Source organism: Protopterus annectens, chromosome 7.part0 (genome assembly GCF_019279795.1).
Source record: "Protopterus annectens isolate FY-2018-M chromosome 7.part0, PAN1.0, whole genome shotgun sequence".
NCBI classification, from domain to species: domain Eukaryota; kingdom Metazoa; phylum Chordata; order Ceratodontiformes; family Protopteridae; genus Protopterus; species Protopterus annectens.
Window position 1 is genome coordinate 1,624,248,583 of NC_056739.1, and position 19,278 is coordinate 1,624,267,860.

Genomic DNA, 19,278 nt, shown 5'->3' on the forward strand with positions numbered 1-19,278 from the left:
TTTCCCTGCTATGTTCCTTTGTGCCAGAACCACTAGTCGAATCATAGTCACCTATGTCTTAGTCGAGACTCCATTCTTCTGTGCCATGTAGCTAAGCTAGTACATCTAATATCAGGGACCATCTTGGTGGGTCTACAATTCAGCTAAACATCAAACAGTGGAAGATCCTGAAGGACAGCCAAAAGGAAATGTTCAGAAGGCCAATTCCTATACTACTGAAATACCAAAGGCCAGAATCCTTGAGTTATTGTCTAGGCAAAAAAGTTTGGTAAAGGTGTGAGTTATAACTAAATGGTCACAGTACATATATCCACAATCCATGCTCTCAGCAGACAGGCTTTGATAGCAGTACTTTCCTGTGGGTAGATCATCATCTGATGGTATAACATAATGCAGCAGCTACTTGGTGAGGCTTTACTTGTCAACTGGCAGTTTTTCATTTCACAGTTTGTAGGAGACAGGATATCCACAATGTATGCCTATAGTAATGCAATCACTTCAGGTAGAACTTTAGCTGGCCATCCATCCAAGGTGTAAGAATGCTTTCTCTAACTTCTGTCCTCTACAAAGAAACCAAGGAGATGAATAGACTAATGTAAGGACATTTTTGGCACCAATTTTAGGAGGAAACGTAGGCTATTTTTTAAGAGACATTTAACTTATGTGAAACAGAAGACATAGCTTCCTAATGTTAAGTATCTGAAGCTCTGACATCCTATGAGCAAAGGTAATGGCCACTAGAAAACAGATTTCAAAGATGTTGAGCCAGTATGTTCAATCTGGGATTAGCAATCCTGTCAATCAAAAAGTTCAGGTTCTAAGGAGAAGAGGGAGTCTTCAAAGGAGGATATAGACCCTGAAACTCCAAGTAAATGCTTGTCTAACCTAATGCTGGGCCACAGTCCAGTCCTTGCATGGTCAAAATATCGTATACATGCACACTATGGAATATTAGAGAATCAAATCATAAACGTGTCTCAAACAAGTAAGAAGTGTCACATACAGACTGATTTTGGATGTACATAATTTGCCTCCATTTAAGTGAAGAAGTCTTTTCATGTGGCAGATTATGCCTATTTGGAGGAAGGTTCCTGTCAACTTAAATCCATGATACTTCCACAAGGAGATATGGGGGTACTATAGGGCTAACCACCAGGCAGTGTAAACCTTGGCTTTAGCGGATTGTCACCGTTAAAGTAACACCCCAACCCATGTGCAAAAATGGGAAAAAGGGGTTGTGACTGATGGATGCATGGACAGAGCCTACAGCAACAATTAGGCCCTTGAAGTGAGCAGGGCTGTAACCCAGCAGTGAAGGACCTTCCTGGCTTGCACAGCGAGTGCGCCCTGCATTTTCAGGGACCTGATGGCCTGATGTCATACCTTCCTTAGTTACCAAGCAGTGAAAAAAAAGATGTTTCTTCTTCCCTGAATTTTACTATTAAGTGTAGAGTACTAGTAGCACAATTGGGAACTCCCTTACTATAGGGTAGCAAACATTCACTGCTGGCTACTTCTTGAGACTCTACATGGAGCAAAAGGGAGCGAGAGATTACAGTTGCGTCTTCAAAGGAGAAGTCATTGTAGCAGCAAATTATATTACTTGTTTTACTGACTACCAAATCAGTCCTATTATTCCGTATTAGTTTTTACTTTACCTTTGAAGGTTAATGCTGACCTAATGTCAGTATAGGTATTAAGAGATGTGGCATGAAGATCCCAACATATAAAGAACAATGACATGTGTCCTGTTCACTTCTTTGATGCAAGTCAGTCTTTGCAGTGAGAATGTGTGGTTAAGGTATGCAAATATAAAACATTAAGTACACACCTAAAATTATACAGTAAATAAGTTTACTTGATAATAAATGTTCAGAACATCTGCCAACTAGAAAATGTGAAACAACAAACTGGTAAACAATTTCAGCAATCTCCAAAAACCAGGGGGAAGTGGACCTTTAAAGCACTAAACTGACCTCTCCTCAAAAATTTAGTGTTTTAGTTAGCATCTCACATGGCTGTACTAGCTTGCTTCATTGGTTACATTCCTAAGCATTGTTATGGTAATCCTGGAATGTGGACAGTTACAGGATCCCCTGCATCACAGCCATGCCAAAAACTGTTATACAAACTGAGCATCTAGCTTGCAGTGTTCTGCGAGAGAATGAAGAGCAGTTCATGTTGCTGCTTCTAGACTGTCCTCTGTGAAAACATTTCTAAAGTGAGCTATTGATGCAGATAAAGAGCTGACAGACTAAGCTCTAACAGGATCTTGTAATGATCTGCTTTATGTATCAAAACCAAAGGCAATACAATGGACCAGCCACAAACTCTTATTATGACAGCTGAGCCCTTTCCTTTTTTTTTTGGACATAAAAAAGATGACTGGATTTTCTTAGGGTTGCCACATACAGATTTTCCCCAATACTCCAAAAAACTGAAGACTACTCTTGTAACCTGGAGCTAATCTTGCAAACTCTGGCATTCTGTTCACCCAAACAAAAAGAATACTGGTGTTTGTAAAATCATTGCCACCAAATGCTGCTCTTAGACCTGCCATTTCTTCAGAGCAACGTGGTTGCTTCCAAGGGCAGTAAAGCAAATTAAAAAAGGACATTCAGCAGAAATGACAAGAGTATTGGGTGGAGATGAAAGTGGTTTTAGTCTATTTTTTTCACCCAAAGGTATCAACTCTAGGCAATATAGGCTTTCTAACAAAACGAGTCTTTCTGGTGTAGTGCACCTGGTATTGTGACTTGACTGTCTGGACAAATCCAAGACATGTAAGAGGTGTTCAGCCTTTCTATAGTTTGGTTAGAAAAGCAGTTCTGACAAAGCTAGGTCACTGAAACAAATGATACAACTTTTGGCATATGTTTAGGATTAGTTTCCAAAGGTACCCTCTCACTATGGAAACTATGTAATGGGTACACATGTAATGCCTGTAACTTACAAATTCTTCCTAAAATTACTTTAAGCAAAAAAAGAAATATCCACGAAAGAAACAAGTCCACAGACTCCACTGGCTGATATGGTGTTAAAGTTAACTTTTACAGCATATAAATCCCAGGACGGTAAAATCTTACTAGTGGTCTTTAGTGCAGAACTAACATGTGGAAGAACTTCACTGAAGGATTGCTGTTACTCAAGGGAAAAAAAAGAGATACACAATGAAAATGCAGAGATATGGACCTTGACTGAATATCAGACTTGATTAGCATAACATAAATAACTGAACTAATTTACAGACATGTATTTCGACACTGCAGAGGGTCAAAACTTTGAGAGGATTGACAAATTACAAACCTTTTCCATTTCTGAAGACACAGGGGTATTATTTTTGGGCCACATTATATCTTCCAAGCTAAGATAATTGAGAGTGCCATGTAGATGTTAGCCCTGATGCTGGCTTATCAGTTTATTTTCTTTAGGAGGCTGCCATGGTGGCTTTGTGGTGAACCACATAAGCAGAGGAACTGAAGGTTGTCTTGGACAAGTTGGCACAATCAATGTATTAACTTGACATTACTAGAAATACTGGTACATCCTGCATGAAAAATACTGTTACACTTTCTAGGCATGCAGTGACTGAAACGGTAGACCCTGAGAAGTCAAGGACAGGTGTACAATCAGATGAAAAGCATACTCTAAAGCTACATTATTTGGTGAAAACCTGAAGACTATTTGTGACAAACCTGTGCTAGGGCAATCTATATGTTAACGGAATCTGCTACAAGATGCTGTTACTCTAAACGACAGACTACAGTGAAGCAGAATGTATTGGACTGCCCAGTGACACAAACACTGCCTCTGTGCAAAGCTGACATGACACTTTGTGCCATTCCCTGCAGTATGACAATCATTGTGCTGTTACCAGTGTTACAGTCTTGGAAGGCATTTGCCCTGAAAAGCTTCCAGTACCCTTGCACTTCTCTTTCAAGCTCAAGTGAAGGAACTTATCACGAGGAGTTCAATAATTCCAAACTAACATATTTCTGAAGTGGGGGTCTCTCAGCAAATGTTGCAGATGACATGAATGACTTTCTCTTTCTCAAGTTAAGAAGACCCTGCCATCACAGAAGCACCTTGTTGAATTCTGTACTGAATCACAGTTTATATGGCTTGATTTAATATATTTTTCAAAATATATTGCAGTTTCTTGTACAAAACCTTGCACTGGTATCAATAAGAATACAAAATGATATGTACCCCTGAGGTTTTGTATTGCTACAAATGTTCATAGTCTGAAAAGATCCTTTTTCAGATGTTATACTTTAGCAGTTTTGTGTGTGTGTTAGAAATGCCTTCACCTGAACACATTCTAACTGCTTCTAAAAATATCACTAGGGTGGAAAGAAAGACCTTCTTGTAACTGACAATCATAACTTTAATCTTGTGTTTTGACTATCTTAAGATTTTTTTTTTTTTTGTATGAGACACTCATGCAGTTGACAAGGTATGGAAATTGTAATTTGCTGTCTCATCAGGTATGGAAACCCAGAATCTCATACATTATCTGTGGGAGTAGGCCTTACTAGAATGTGCAGGTATGCATTCCCAACATCAGAGTTGCCAAGGCTTGGTGACTGGCAGTACTTACTGTCTTAAATGTTATCTTTCTCAATTTCTTTGTTAAAATAAGCTTAACAAGATTTGAAAGGTCTACACTGTTCATCATGTTTTGGGACAAGAGAGAGACCATCTGGTCCAATAAACTTAAAGCAATTTGTATTGGATTAACTGGTGTCTTGGGAATCAAAGACGTGTGAGACAACTGCTGAAATTCTATGGAAAAGCCTTGCAAAATGGCCTGAAGTACTTACTTGTCTGATACTACAGTTCCCCAAACTGCCATAAAGTGTTGTACATTGCAGGCTGATTCCACTGGGCAATGGGTAGATCCAAGTCAGGTCCACTGGGTCCCCCTCTATATTGTTGGCATTTCCTTTACCCAATGCAGGACAGCAGGAAGTTGGTTATTTACTTCAGTATTTTTTTTTGGGGGGGGGGGCTGTAGGAAGGACTCATACCAGCTGAAAAGTTTCTTGACTGCTGGAGGGGGCAAGGGTACCAAAAAAAAAAAAAAGAGGCCTATCATCTTATCTGGTTTGGTTTTCTTTTTCAAACTTACCAAAACATCACTAGTTGGCTTCCCAAAATGTGTGCCAGTAGACAAAAGGGCAGATAAAGTATGTGTCATTACATCTTCAGGATGAAATGGCCCTGTTTAATGCATTCATCACATTACACGCACACTTCAGAATGTGCACACATATTTGTAATGAAGTGGACTTTGGTACTGTTGACTGGTCTCTGATGTCCTTTCTGCCAGACCATGGATGGTTTCCTGCATCTGACACAGAATCAAGCTCTGATGTGTCACCCTGTAAACAAGACAGTTAATAGCTCTAACTGCTGTATTACTTGATGTGTATTTTTCACCTTATATCAGTCTGTAATTACTGATTTCCAATTAAACAGTATACAGACTAAAGAACTGTGCTCCTTTGTTGTGAACCTAGAAAAAGGGAAATGGTAACTGAATCTGCTCTGATATCATTATATGATACATTAGATTAGGTCTGTTTATAGGGGTTATATATAGTCTTACCTTCACTCTTAGGGGCAGGGATCTGTGTATACAAGCTAATTCTTAGCAGATATCACATCCTTTAAGGTACTGCACAGAAAAGGAATAGATAACCTTGTTTAAGCCTCATTATACTTTGGGATACCCCTTTAGGTAAAGAAGTATCTCCATACGGCCACCAAAAAATCCCTCATACAACTGATAGTTTCCCTGAAAGTAATACATTTTTGTGGTAGACCTGATGATCGACAGGTTGTTTTACCATGCCATTAATATGTAACACCTGGTGGCTGTTTGTATTATACAGAATTCTTCCTCATTCTGTGGTATAAGTGAAAGCCAACTCTTTTCCCCCTTGCTGCTCCATCACTGGTACTGATAAAGGTTCTCTCATCCTGAAGAAGGTAAGTGTGGAGACTGATGAAAATTGCTGCAATGAAGCTGTCTTTTTTTTTTTCAATTTAAAAATGGTCATTACAAAGAGACTACATTCAAATATTACAGGAATGACTGGCTGTAATGTGGAGCCACAATTGCAAGCATCACCAATGAGCCCTCGTTCACAGGTAAAATCCACTGAATTTTCAAGGGAGTCTCAACTATAGTATACTCTACCTCTTTGAGTTATGGCAGAAGTTCTTGTACTTGAAGAATAGTTTTCTCCAGCTCCAACAAAGGGACTAATGTAAAGACATATTTAACTGTTTTAATGTTATATCCACAAGCACAAAATTTGTGTCCTGAATCTTTTTTTTAAGACTAAACAACTTTGAAACAACACAATATATGTCAATGTAACTGTTAATTGAACATAGAAAAGAACTAGCACCATTGCTAGGAGCCTTTGAGGTTACTGAATCACTATACACCAAACTTACAAAGTCCAGGACAATGAAAATCTACAATAAATAAAATTCATAATGAATAAAGACAACTATAAATAAATTACTGACAGTACTAAAATAAACAATGCTTAAAAGGATGAAAAGTTATATAAGCAAAATTTTTACAGCATATTTTTCATAAAGAGTTCATTATCAGGTCTTTTAGGATGTAACGTGTAATACAAAAATCAGCCTTCTTCCACTTGTAATAAAAAAGTTTTATACTAAGCAAAATCTAGCATCTGGCAAACTATAAATAAGAATAAAAACCTAAAATATAATGGATCAGAGTGGTGTGACTGCATAAAATGATGTGCTACCAGATTGGTAGGACAGCAGTTTCAAATGTTTCAAAATCCTAACCCTTTTTTGTATGACAGCAAGTACTGATGAACCATTCCAAACTTAACACCTTTCTAGATTAGCTACTGTACTTGGGCTGCCATGTGGTGCCATTTTTATGTCCTATAAAAGGTCTGCTTTGACGGAATGATCCCACTAATTCCACTTAATTGCTCCTTTAGGTTTAACAGACTTTAGAATATGTTTAACTTCTGCCAGACTCAGCAGCCTTGTGTAAACCAAGCAATGTGTCTAACCATTATGAGGTGGTGGTGTAACTATGAAATGGGTCTTTTCAAGTGACAGGCTGTAGAGACAAATATATTCTGCAGTGTTAGTTCTTGTCCATGCTATCCCTAGACTGGCATCTCAGAATTATTTTGTGCCACTAACACTGGGAATGTACATCTAAGTCAGTTTTGTTTTTTTTTCTTCTTCCATAAATACCTTTTTTTATATACTTTCCTGTTCTGCAGACTGCATTTCAGTGTTATCTTCACCGTGGGAAATATGGGATTCCCTCTCTTCAACCATCATGGTCAGTACTTTCACTACATCTTTAAAAAAGTACAGTTGTGTACCCACCATAAATGCAGATGTTTGCGTGTATTCACTGTTGCAGTCATTACACTTGGGTTATCCTGCTGGCAGGCGACCCGTAGTCAGCCCGAGTTCCAAAGTCTTGGTCCGGCGTCGGTTGCTGTCACCTCTTCCCTGACGTCAGTGCGCCAGGGGCATAAAAGTGGCAACCGACGCCATTTTCTTCAGTTTTTCTTGCCCCAGATGTCAGGTGCCCCCAGATATGAGGGCTCTAAAGATAGAAATATGCCAAACAACCAAGCATAGATTACTAAAAACATTTCCTTCTTCTAAAAGCAAATACACCACATAGGTTGTATAGAGTTGAGAAATACAGAATTGTCCCAGCAAAGAGGGGGATGGTGGGTTGGTAACCAGGACTGCAACAGCGAATACACTCGAACATCTACATTTATGGTAGGTACACAACTGTACTATGTTCATCGTGTTTCACTGTTGCAGTCATTACACTTGGGTGGAATCCCAAAGCTGAGGTAGGGTGGCTGGGTCTAGATTGGATTTGGCGAGGCTAACAAGCCCTGCAGGACTGCAGTGGCAAAGCCTGCTCTGGATTTAGAGTAGAGAGGAAGGTGGTAGTGCTTGGTAAAAGTGTGCACTGAGCTCCAGGTTGCAGCTTCTAATATGTCTTTGGTTGATACCCCTCTGAGGAAAGCTGCTGAAGTGGCTGCTGCTCTGGTAGAATGAGGCCTAATGCCCTTAGGCACAGATTTGCCATGTTGTGCATAACAGAAGCGGATGCAGTGTCCTATCCATTTGGAGATTGTCTGCTTTGTAATAGGTTTTCCTTGTGATCCTGCAGCATATGCCACAAACAGTTGTTCAGTTTTTCTGAAAGCTTTTGTTTTGTCCAAGTAAAATCATAGCTGCCTGTGTATATCCAAAGAGTGCAGAAGTCTTTCCCCTTTATTCTGGGGATTTGGGTAGAAAGTAAGCAAATGAATAGTTTGGTTTAAGGGCACATTAGAGACTACTTTTGGCATGAATGTTGGGTTCGTCCTTAGAGAAACCCTGTCCTGGTGAAAAATGAGGAAAGGCTCCACAGCCATCAGTTCCTGTAACTCTGAAACTCTTCTTGCTGAAGTTATTGCTAGGAGCAGAGCAGTTTTCCATGATAAGAATTTTAGGTCAGCTGTGCTGGCTGGTTCAAATGGAGGCAGTGTTAGTTTTTCTAAAACAAAATTGAGGTCCCAAGTAGGTACTGGTGCTCTCCTAGTGGGTCTTATATTCTTTGCCCCTCTGAGGTATTGTCGCAGTAGAGGATGTGAAAAAATAGGTGGATCCGTATTGTAATGAGCTGAAATGGCAGAGGCATGGATTTTAATAGAAGAAAAGGATAGGCCTTTGTCCAACATCTCAGTCAGGTACTGTAAAATCTGAGGTATATTAGGAACCAGAGGGTCGAGCCCTTCTGCCTGGTTCCAAGCACAGAATCTCTTCCATTTTTCCGCGTAAGATTTTCTAGCGCTGGGTCTCCTGGCTTCCAAAAGTACATCCATAACAGCTTTCGGGAGAGGTGCAGTCTGAGTGGCTACATTATCTGCTATGCTGCCAGGTTTAAGGTTCTGAGTTGACTGTGCAGAATCTGATTGTTTTGCTGTTTCAGAAGATGAGGGATTTGAGGCAGAGGCCAAGGTGGGCCTTAGGACAAAATCTTTAGGATTGGGTACCAGTGCTGGTGTGGCCAGTCTGGGGCAATCAGGATCATTTTTGGCCTCTCTTGTCTGACGTTTAGAAACACCTTGGTGAGAAGAGGCATCGGAGGAAAGGCATAGACTGTCAGGTTTTTCCAATTGAAAGATAGAGCATCCATTTTCCATGCTTGAGAGTGATAAGTCCTTGTACAAAATTTCTGCAATTGGTAATTGTGAGGGGAGGCAAAAAGATCTATTTCTGGGCGTCCCCATTCCCTTGTTATCATGTTGAACACTTGTGGATTTAGCTTCCATTCGTGAGGATCCATGAGATGTCTGCTTAGTTTGTCTGCCAGTGTATTTTTTGTTCCTGGCAGGAATTGTGCTTGCAGATGTACCTGGTAGGTCAGTGCTGTGTTGCACAAAGTCATGGCTTGTCTGCATAGGGGGTAGGAATGTGTGCCCCCTTGCTTGTTTATGCACCACATAACTGTGGCATTGCCCATCTTTATTAATAATTGTCCTGGATGTATTAGGTCCTTGAAGGCTGTCAGGGCATTCTGTACAGCTAGCATCTCTTTTTGATTGATGTGAAGATGCATTTGTTCCTTGGGCCATGTGCCCTGATTACATTTTCCTGCCATATGTGCTCCCCAGGCATAATCCGATGCGTCTGTTGTTATTGTCTGCCTGGCTGTAGGTAAGGTGAAAGGCTGTCCCTTGTTATGATGACAGGCCTGGGACCACCATTGAAACTCCTGTTGTAGGCAGGTAATCAAGGTTATGATTGTCTCTAGGCTGTGACAATTCTGAGTACAAACACTTTTTAGATACCATTGTAGTTTCCTCATATGCAGTTTGGCATATGGAATTAGTAGAATGCAAGAAGCCATAAAACCCAGGGCCTGCAGAATTTTTCTTGCAGGGAGCTGGGTCTTTGTTGCCATCATTTGAAAGTAATGAGTCAGTTGCCTTTGTCTGGCATGAGATAAGCCATCTGGGTAGTTGTATTTAAGCTTGCACCCAGGAATATTATCTCTTGAGAGGGCACTATAGTTTTGATTTCTTTTCGTTTACTGTGTACCCTAGGCAAATTAGTAATCTTTTTACAAACGCCAGGTGCTTTAGAAGAATGTCCTTGCTGTCTGCTTGAATAAGGCAGTCATCCACGTAGGGATATATTTGGATTCCCTATTGTCTGCAAAATGCAATTACTGGTGCCAGACATTTCGTGAAGACCCTGGGCGCAGTAGATAAGCCAAAGGGCAGTGCAGAGAACTGATAATGCATTGAGCCTGCTATAAATCTGAGGTATCTTCTGCACGATTGTCTGATTGGGACGTGCAGGTATGCCTCTGAGATCCAAAGTAACTAGCCAAGCCTCTTTGCCCAGCATGGGCAAGAGTTGTTGTAGTGTCAACATTTTGAATTTTGGAACATCCAAGAAAGTATTTAGGATTGACAGGTCCAGTATTGGTCTCCGTGCTTTGTCCTTTCTGGGTACTAGGAATAGTCGTGAGTAAAAACCTTGGCCCTGTTCTTCTTGTGGAACTTTTTGAATAGCTCCAATATCCATAAGAGCAGCAATCTGTTTTTGTGCCTCTGCCCATTGGTTTTGTGGCAGGTTTGACATACCTTTTGGTTTAGGAAGCGTGTAGAAATGGAACCTGTACCCTTGAGAAACTATATTCAACACCCACTGGTCTTGGGTGATCATGTGCCAATTTTTTGAGAAAAGTGCTAGCTTCCTCCCTAGGGGTGCTGTCAATTGGTAAGAGCTTGGCATTTGCAGAGGGAAGTCATTGTGACTGTTTCCTATAAGGTTGTGATTTGCCTTCTCCTCCTTTGGGGGCTGAAGCACCCCATTATTTAGGTCTGTAGGAGCCTTGGGGCTTAGATCTGCCTCTTGGGTGTCTGTATCTGCCTCTTTGTGGCCTGTCTGACACTGGAAAGGACCAATTTTTTGAAGGCCAGTTTCTGCTAAATCTAGGTGGCTGAACCTGTAAGAAATCTTTCACAGTTTGCATTGACTTTGCTTTATCCTCCATTTTCTTTAACACCTCTTCTGCCTTAACACCAAACAAGGTATCATGCTGTAGTGGAGCATCCAATAATTTCATTTTAACATGGTCAGGTAAATTTTGTTCTTTCAACCAAGCATGTCTTCAAATAACTGAGCCTGTAACTGCAGCTCTACAAGAAGCCTCCAAAGAATCAAAACCACATTGCAGAGTATGCTTTCCCACTTGTTCAATAGCATGCAATAAGTCCTGCATTTCTTTACTGTCAGGACCTTCTATATTTGCAACCATTTTCTGCATTAACAAAGACATGAGATACTGCTGATATTTAAGCATATGAAACTGACAGTTTAAGGCTCTTACAGCTTAAGTAGCAGAAGTGTAAACTTTTTTCCCATATCTGTTCAGAGCTCTGGAACTCTATCCGAGGGGACAGGATTTTTGGCAGTGGAAGCTTTAACCTCTTTTGGACCCTGAGAAATAGTTTCAGGGTCTGAAGTGGGGTTTTTGTAAAGAAATTTATGAGAGTCAGGGACCCTGTAGTACCTGTCTGGCTTTACTGGTGCAGGGGGTAAGAAATCCGGAGACAGACTGGATTCAGAAAAAACATCATCAACAATATCAAGCACAGGGGGGATACCTAAGGGCCTGTGCTGAGGCAATAAAAGGAAATCTCTGAGCCTTTTCTTGGATTCTGAGTAATCCTGGCTCTCCCTATGGAAATGCTCCCTCATGGTGTGTGCAGGGTTTCCCCAAAAGAGTAATCCTCAGGTGGAGAGGCTGAAGGAATGGACTCTTCAGCATCAGAGTCCTCGTAGGGAGGGAGTGAATAGCCCTGGTCAGAAGAATAATCAGAAGAAATAGAAACCTGATCAGAGGAATCATAATCAGTGTCTTGCCTAGGCCTTTTGTCAGGGGGGGAGATGGGAGCCCCTGATTAAAGTAATAAGGTCTTCGGCCATTTTAAGCATCTGTTTCTTTGGCATGGATGACTGTTCTGGAGAATGCTGCACTTGTTTCCTTGTCTTTAATGGAGTTTTTGACTTTGCCTTTGCTGCTGTAGTAGCTTTAACTGTAAGCTGTGAAGGTCGGAAAACACCCTCAGAAGCCGGTGCCTGCTCAGTGGTTCCGGACCCATCTGAGGGTATATTTTCCATAGGCCCAATACCTTGAGTTTCCACAGGCCTCGGTGTCTCCATGTGGCTGTTGGTTGCAGCCTGTGTGAGGTAGTGGGTGTCAGGGGCTGCGAAAGCACCTCACTGAGAACCGGCGAATGGCCTAGAAGAGGTTTTGTCATCGGTTTTGGACCTCGGATGCCTATCTTTTTCTTTGTCTTTGCATTTCTTATACATTCCGGTCGTCGGTTGTTCTGACGGCATTATGTAATTAAATCTTCGTCCAAAATAATGTAAAGCAAAGTCAAACCGACGTTTAATAGTGCGTTTATTGAATCTAGCACAAAACCAACAACTAGTGATGTCGTGGCCAGGGCCTAGGCAAGGAATACAGTAAGAGTGAAAGTCCTTATGAGGTATTTGCCTCCCACAAGAAATACAATTATTAACTTTTACTGACATCGGTCTGGAGCAAAAAAAAGTTTCCCCAATGGGGTACTTAGCTTTATTGAAGACTTCGGTTCTGAAATTCAATTTTGAAAATCTCAGGAGTCGGCCGACCAGCACTTGCTAACTGCTTATGCTTCAGGCACCGCGCGCACTGACGTTAGGGAAGAGGCGACAGCAACTGACGCCGGACCAAGAATTTGGAACTCGGGACGACTACGGGTCGCCTGCCAGCAGGATAACCCAAGTGTAATGACTGCAACAGTGAAACACGATGAACATCAGAAACTGTCAACTTGAATGCAATCAAGGCTAAACTTAAAGGAGCAAGTTATTTCCTGAAAGGACTGGCCAGTGTCTGCACTTATGTCATCTACATCATTAAAGGTTTCAACAACTGCATTTGCCACATTTTTATCAATCTTTCAGTTGTACTAGATGAATTATTACAAACATTGTTATTAAAAGAAAGGGGAAAAAAAGAAAAAAAGCAGCAATGTATTCTAGTTGTCACACACTCTTGTGCCAATAGCGGTTACTTGTTTTGATTTCCTAGACTGCCCTTTTTTGCAGTGGAGATGAGACCGATTTCTTATCTTTAGCATGCTGGAACTTTCTCACCATTACTGTTATCTTCAATTTGAGAATTTGAAGTAATTTTCAAGGAAATAAATCCTCAATTTAACAGAAGAGAAGCCGAAACTTGTGTAGAAGGATAAAGCCTTGACTACAGCAACCCGAGTTTAAATAATGGCTCAGAGGCTTGTTGGTGCAGGCAGGGAGGATGGGCATACCCATCTTGGGGGGGGGGGTATATATGCTTGGATGAACTCATGTGGATGATTCCCTGCAGATGCTGGGGATACTTTCCTCTAGGCAGTAGGTCTGTGGCTGATTCGCTGTGTAGGCAGGACAATCCACCAGCAAGCCCACTGCACATCCTGCCTAGGACAGGATGGATTTGCAGAGGGGATGGAACCTTAGGAGGAAAAAACTCTCCTTTACAGCAGTGTGATACTGGCTTAGGATGCCTTGATCTCCTCAACAGCCCTAAACATGGGGTCAGAGTTAGTGCAGGGGAGGTTAATCATGTTTGGTAGATGTGAGTAAAGACAAGCCCTGGGAGAAGATGATGGGTCTGCTGTATTGAGACAAAAATACCACAAAAAGCATCCAGAAGAGCAAGTAGGTGGTAGCATGAGACAGTTTCAGGTTTAAATGAGCAAAAACAGTAAGGCCTTCTGTCACTAAGACAAACTTTTAAAACCTGTTGCCTGCAGCTATGGAAACATGCTCTTTATTATCCCACTGTTATCTTGTTTCCCCAGGTAAATACTGACACAGGTAAGTACTAGGCCAGCTGCCTTGTGGGCCATCTTCTCACTCAAAGCTGAAAACAAAATGCTGTACCTTGCGGCTGTCTGTGAGGTAAACACCTTAACCATTACATCACCACCCAACTCACAGAAGCTGCACCGGTATGTTGCCAATAAAGCTGACTTGACTATAATGCAATGACAAATTCAAGTGCTTATATTTTTAAATTATTTCACATCAATATAAATCAAAACACATACACAAATAACTTCCATTACAAATCTAAAACATGAGTGATTTCACAATGAAAGATTCAACTCTCACACTTTATAAAGTAAGCAATTACAATGCAAGTTATTATAATCACATAATTAAGCAACTACAATTATGCAACTTTCTAGAAATTCAAAAAACAGAACAAACAAGAAAACAAAAATGTTCAAGATGAGTTCTCTTAATTAATAATACTATCGAAGTTATATTGTTCAGCTGTACATATAACCCTCAACGTGTTCCAGACAACCACTAACTGACATATCACTAACATTTCCTTTCTACAACCAATAGTCTCTGCATTAGACAATTTTTTCACAAAGCTACATCATTTCTAATTTTGGGGTGTAATGCTCTTTTCCATTTCTTGGTAATAACTTTTTTTTGCTAATAACATTATTTATTTCTTTACATTTGATAACTGGGTAGTGTCCAACTGGGTCAGAAGCCCGTTTTCAGTGAAGACCCAAAAAGCTCCAAGGAAGATTACATAATTATACATTTATACCTATGACAAATACAATAGGAGTTCAAATGTAAGTTCCTTGACATTGTATCTAAAAGCATATTACAATGGTAGTACAATAAGCTTATACTATTCATACAGATGAAACAAAAATATATATTTGTTTTATTTATTTATATTTTTCAGGATAAAAATATCACAAACTGAAGCTAAGAAGGCTCAATTGCCAAGACATTTTGACAATGGGTGGTGGAGAGAAGGAAGTTAAACAGCAAGGGGTTTAATTAGTTAGCCTGGTAGAGAACATGAGCAAAGTCTATATTTGGTGACATATTCCTTCAGGGACTATTTAAATGAATGTGTATCATTGATGGACAGAATATGCTGAGGTAGAAAATTCCAGTGTTTGGCAGTGATATGTGAATATAAGGACACGCTGTGAGAGTTTGGGGTTTTGTTAGTCTTTAACAATAGTTTATCAGCAGACCTAAGAGAGTTTAGATCAGACAGAGCTGGGCAGTTGTCATGTTTGTATAAGACTGCATGGGCAGTTAGCAGCCAAGTCAGAGTAAGCAGGTGAGGGACCTCTAACCAGTTCAGCTGGAGAGGGGCAGTGCAATGGTGAGATCTTTGAGACTGATTAGTGGCAAATTTGGCTATTTTGTTATAGCAAGATTCAAGGCTATTCAGTTCAGATTTGTGAAGATTTATAAATATTTGTGAACAGTAAAGCAGGGAAGATAAGAGATGGGTTCTGGCTGCTGCAAGTTTGGCATGGTCAGTAAGATATGATTTAGCCCTAGAGAGAGAACCCAGCTTGACATGAACCTTTTTAATTGTTAGTGCAAGGTGTCTGTCAAACCTAAGTCCACTATCAATTGTGACACCAATAAGTTTTGTATGTTCAACAGGTTCTATTTTTGTGCCATTGGAGGAGGAAATAGAGATAGGTGGTTGGATGTTGTTGAAGTATCATAGAAGAGCACAAGCTTGGTTTTATTGGGGTTAAGTATAAGATGATGGGCTGTTAAGCAGTTTTCAATATTGTGAAGGGCTGCCTGAGTTTTTTTTCTTGGAGTTCCTTGATAGAGGGGGGCAGAGCAGATTAGGGAAGCATCGTCAGCATACAGTATGACTTAGGCAGGATTTGCTGAGGAGTTTAGGTCATTGGTAAAAATTGTGAATAAAAGCGGGCCAAAGATAGATCCTTGTGGGACTCCTACACATATAGGGAGCTGGGGGGAGAGATTATTGTCCCATAAAGTGGCTTCTTTCCTATCTGACAGGTAGCTATGAAACCAGCTTAGGGCTTCAGAGCTACAGTGGTTGAAAGCCAGTTTATTGAGAAGTATTTGATGAGATATAGTGTCAAATGATTTTGACGTACCTAGGAAGGTAGCAGAGACTAGTTGTTTTTTGTTTTTGAGTTGATTTAGGTTCATAGGTTCATAGGTTCATACTAGGCTATCTGCCCGAGGGCATTTACAAGCCTAGCCCATCGTTTTGTGGCTTACGCCACCCCTTTAGTATGGGGAACTATACCCATTATTTTGCTGTGCCTCTGTCGAGCAGTGACACTGAGGTAATCCCTGGGGTATATCTGCGATCTCCCATCCATTGGTCAAGATTTCTCTTGAACAAGGCCAGCGAGGTGCTCTGCCTCACATGTACCGGGATTTTGTTCCACAGCATAGGGAGTCTTTGGGTGATGAATCTATCCTCCTCCAACACGCCCTATTAATAGCCGTGTCAAGGTTTAAGTCTCCGCCCTTGTGGCTCTGATGGATCTAGATTTTTGAGGTGAAGCATATTCATCAAATCTGGGTTTGACATGGCCTTGTATGTTAGGCAAAGGTCACCTCTGAGCAAGCGGTGGCGACTGAATAGAGCTGGAGTTCTTTCAGTCGGGCAGCATAGGACAGATTTTGAGACCCTTTATCCTTTTGGTGAGGAACTTTTGTGGCCTCTCCAGCTGCTGCAAGTGTCGGGTCAGATACATTCGAATGGGGCATTGTACTCAATCATTGGTCTGATGAGTGATGAGTAAAGGGAGACTATGACCTCCCTTGATCTAGATGAGAATCCCTTCATGATAAGGTGGGCAATGTAGAAGGTCTTCCTAACTACTTTAGCTACATGGGTGTCGAATGACAGACTACTATCAACCTGGGTCCCCAGGTCCCTGATAACTTCTTCTGTGCTCAGTGGATTGCCACCTATTTGGTAGCTAGGGGTAACCTTGTTTTTCCCGAAGGGTATGACTATGCATTTTTTGGCATTTAACTTTAGGCCGTGGCTCTGGCACCAGTCATCCGTTTCTGTGAGACCCTTCTGAAGGATATCTGTGTCAGATGTTTTCTACTATGGCGCCCAGTTTGCAGTCATCTGCAAACTTTGTCAGCCATAACCCTCCTGTGTTTGCTTGTACTTCGGAAAAGTAGATGCCAAACAAGAGTGGGCCCAGGACTGAGCCCTGTGGGACACCACTTGTGACAGGCTTTGAGTCTGACATGGCGCCAGCAACTCTGACCCTGTGGGTTCTGTCACTCAGCCAGTTTGCAACCCATCTTGTGATGTATGGGTTGACATTTAAGCTGATGGGTTTTTCAATGATACCCGAGTGGGGTATTGTATTGAAGGCCTTAGCCAGATCAAGGTAGGCTGTATGGACTGACTGCCTTTCCCTCATCAATGGCTTTGGTGACTGTTTCGAAAAAGTCAACCAAGTTTAAAAGGCATGATCTGCCTTTGACAAAGCCAAACTGGGTTGGATCCAAAGTCTGCAAATTCCCTATGTCTTTATTTATGAGGTCCATTATGATCCTCTCCATGGCTTTGCAGATAAGGCTTGTCAAGCTAATGGGCCGGTAATTTCCAGGGTCGGTGGAGGCACCGCCTTTGTGAAGTGGTACCACAGTTGCAGTGCGCCACTCCTGGGTAATGTATCCAGAGGTAAGACTTTGATTAAACAGCTGTCCTAGCTGTGGGTTTAATTCCTCATTGAGTTCATGGAGCACACAGCCGGGGACACCATCAGGTCCCATGGATGCTGTGTTTTTCGCTTTGGGGAGAGCAGTTCTCACTTCGGCGCTGGAGATGTTTGCGGGGCTGCAATCGCTTGGGATAGGTATCTCTCCTTTGGGGAGGGGAGAAGTTTGCACTGAACCTGTCAGCCAGTATGTTGGCAATGTCTGTAGGATCAGTACTCTTCACATCATTTTGAACTAGCTCTGAGCATATCTGGGAGTTTCCTCCCAGGTTTCTAACATAGCTAAAGAAGGCCTTATGATTGTCTTTTGAGTCTTTAGCTATTTTTCTCTCGAAATTTGCTTTGGATGATTTTATGAGAGCTCTTAGTTTTTTACTTATAGTGATCAAAGGTGTCTTACCTTTTAAGGATTTTGCTCTATCTTGTAGTAGCTTCCTCCTTTTGTTGTAGAGTTTGTTTATGGCTGGGGTCCACCAGACTGGACGCTTGCCTTTGGTACAAAGAGTCTTTGTTTTGCTTGGGATTGCCTTATCCATGCAGTCCTGCAGGTGCTGGTAGAAGGCATTTGTAACTGATTCAGCGGCTTGAGTACTGTTTTCCGCCGGCTCGGGGGCCTTAAAGGAGACCACACTAGTGTTTAGAAGTGTGAAGTCGGCTTTTGAGAAGTTCTTTACTGTGGTCTTTTTATTTCAGATGGGGTGGGATGAGGACCTCCAGCGAGATTAGTTTGTGGTCTGATCTCACCAGTGAGGGGTACACCTCCGGTGTTGAACATTGTGCTCCCATGTTCGTGATGATGAGATCAAGTATGTTATCTCCTCTTGTGGGGATGGTGACTAGTTGTTCCATGGCATTTGAGTTTATGAATTCCAGGAACTTTTGGGCTAGGGTGTTTGGGCTTGAGTAGTGTTCCCAGTCTATATTAGGGTAATTGAAGTCACCTAGTATGATGGTGTTTGGTGATACATTTATCCCTCTAGTGTTTTCAGGAAGGCCATGTGAGGTTCCTGAGTTTGTGAGGGTGGCCTGTAACATGCTACAATTTGCAGAGCAGTCTTGCCTATGGTTAATTGCACCTGGATGGTCTCCGATGCATCGCGCGTTGCCACCAGTCTTGAGGTGTGGGTGTCCTTGATGAATATGGATACCCCCTCCTTTCTTGGTATTGTCCGGATTTTGGGGCCGGAACGCATGATATGAGGTAAAACCTGATAGCTGGGGTGCTCTCAGGAGCCTTGAACCAGGTTTCTGTCACAGCACAGACATCGATGTTCTCCATACTGAGAAGGGCCTCGAAAAGGCGTGCATTTTGAGATTTAGACTTCTGGCATTGAGCAGCATTACCCTTAGTTTTTTCCTTTTTGTGTTCTAGGGTGGTAGGTTTAGAATTTGAGCCTTGCCTAAAAAAGGCACTATGGGGGTGGCAAGAGCCTTTGCCAAATCCGGAATCCCAGGGGTGACAGGTGCAAGCCGCCTCATGAAGCAGCGTGGCTTGTCCAGCATGTCATCCCAGGCAGACAGACACTGGATCCCCTTTGAATGACACCAGTGTTTAAGCCAATTGTTAAAGCTGATCATCTTATCTCTGTATTGTGGCATCATT

General features: G+C 41.6%; 1 protein-coding gene across 5 annotated transcripts in view; it reads right to left on the reverse strand.

Annotated features, from left to right (window-relative positions):
- PRKCD (protein kinase C delta) overlaps positions 1-19,278 on the reverse strand; it is a 2,080,121-nt gene that overhangs the window by 34,152 nt on the left and 2,026,691 nt on the right. The window lies entirely within an intron of this gene.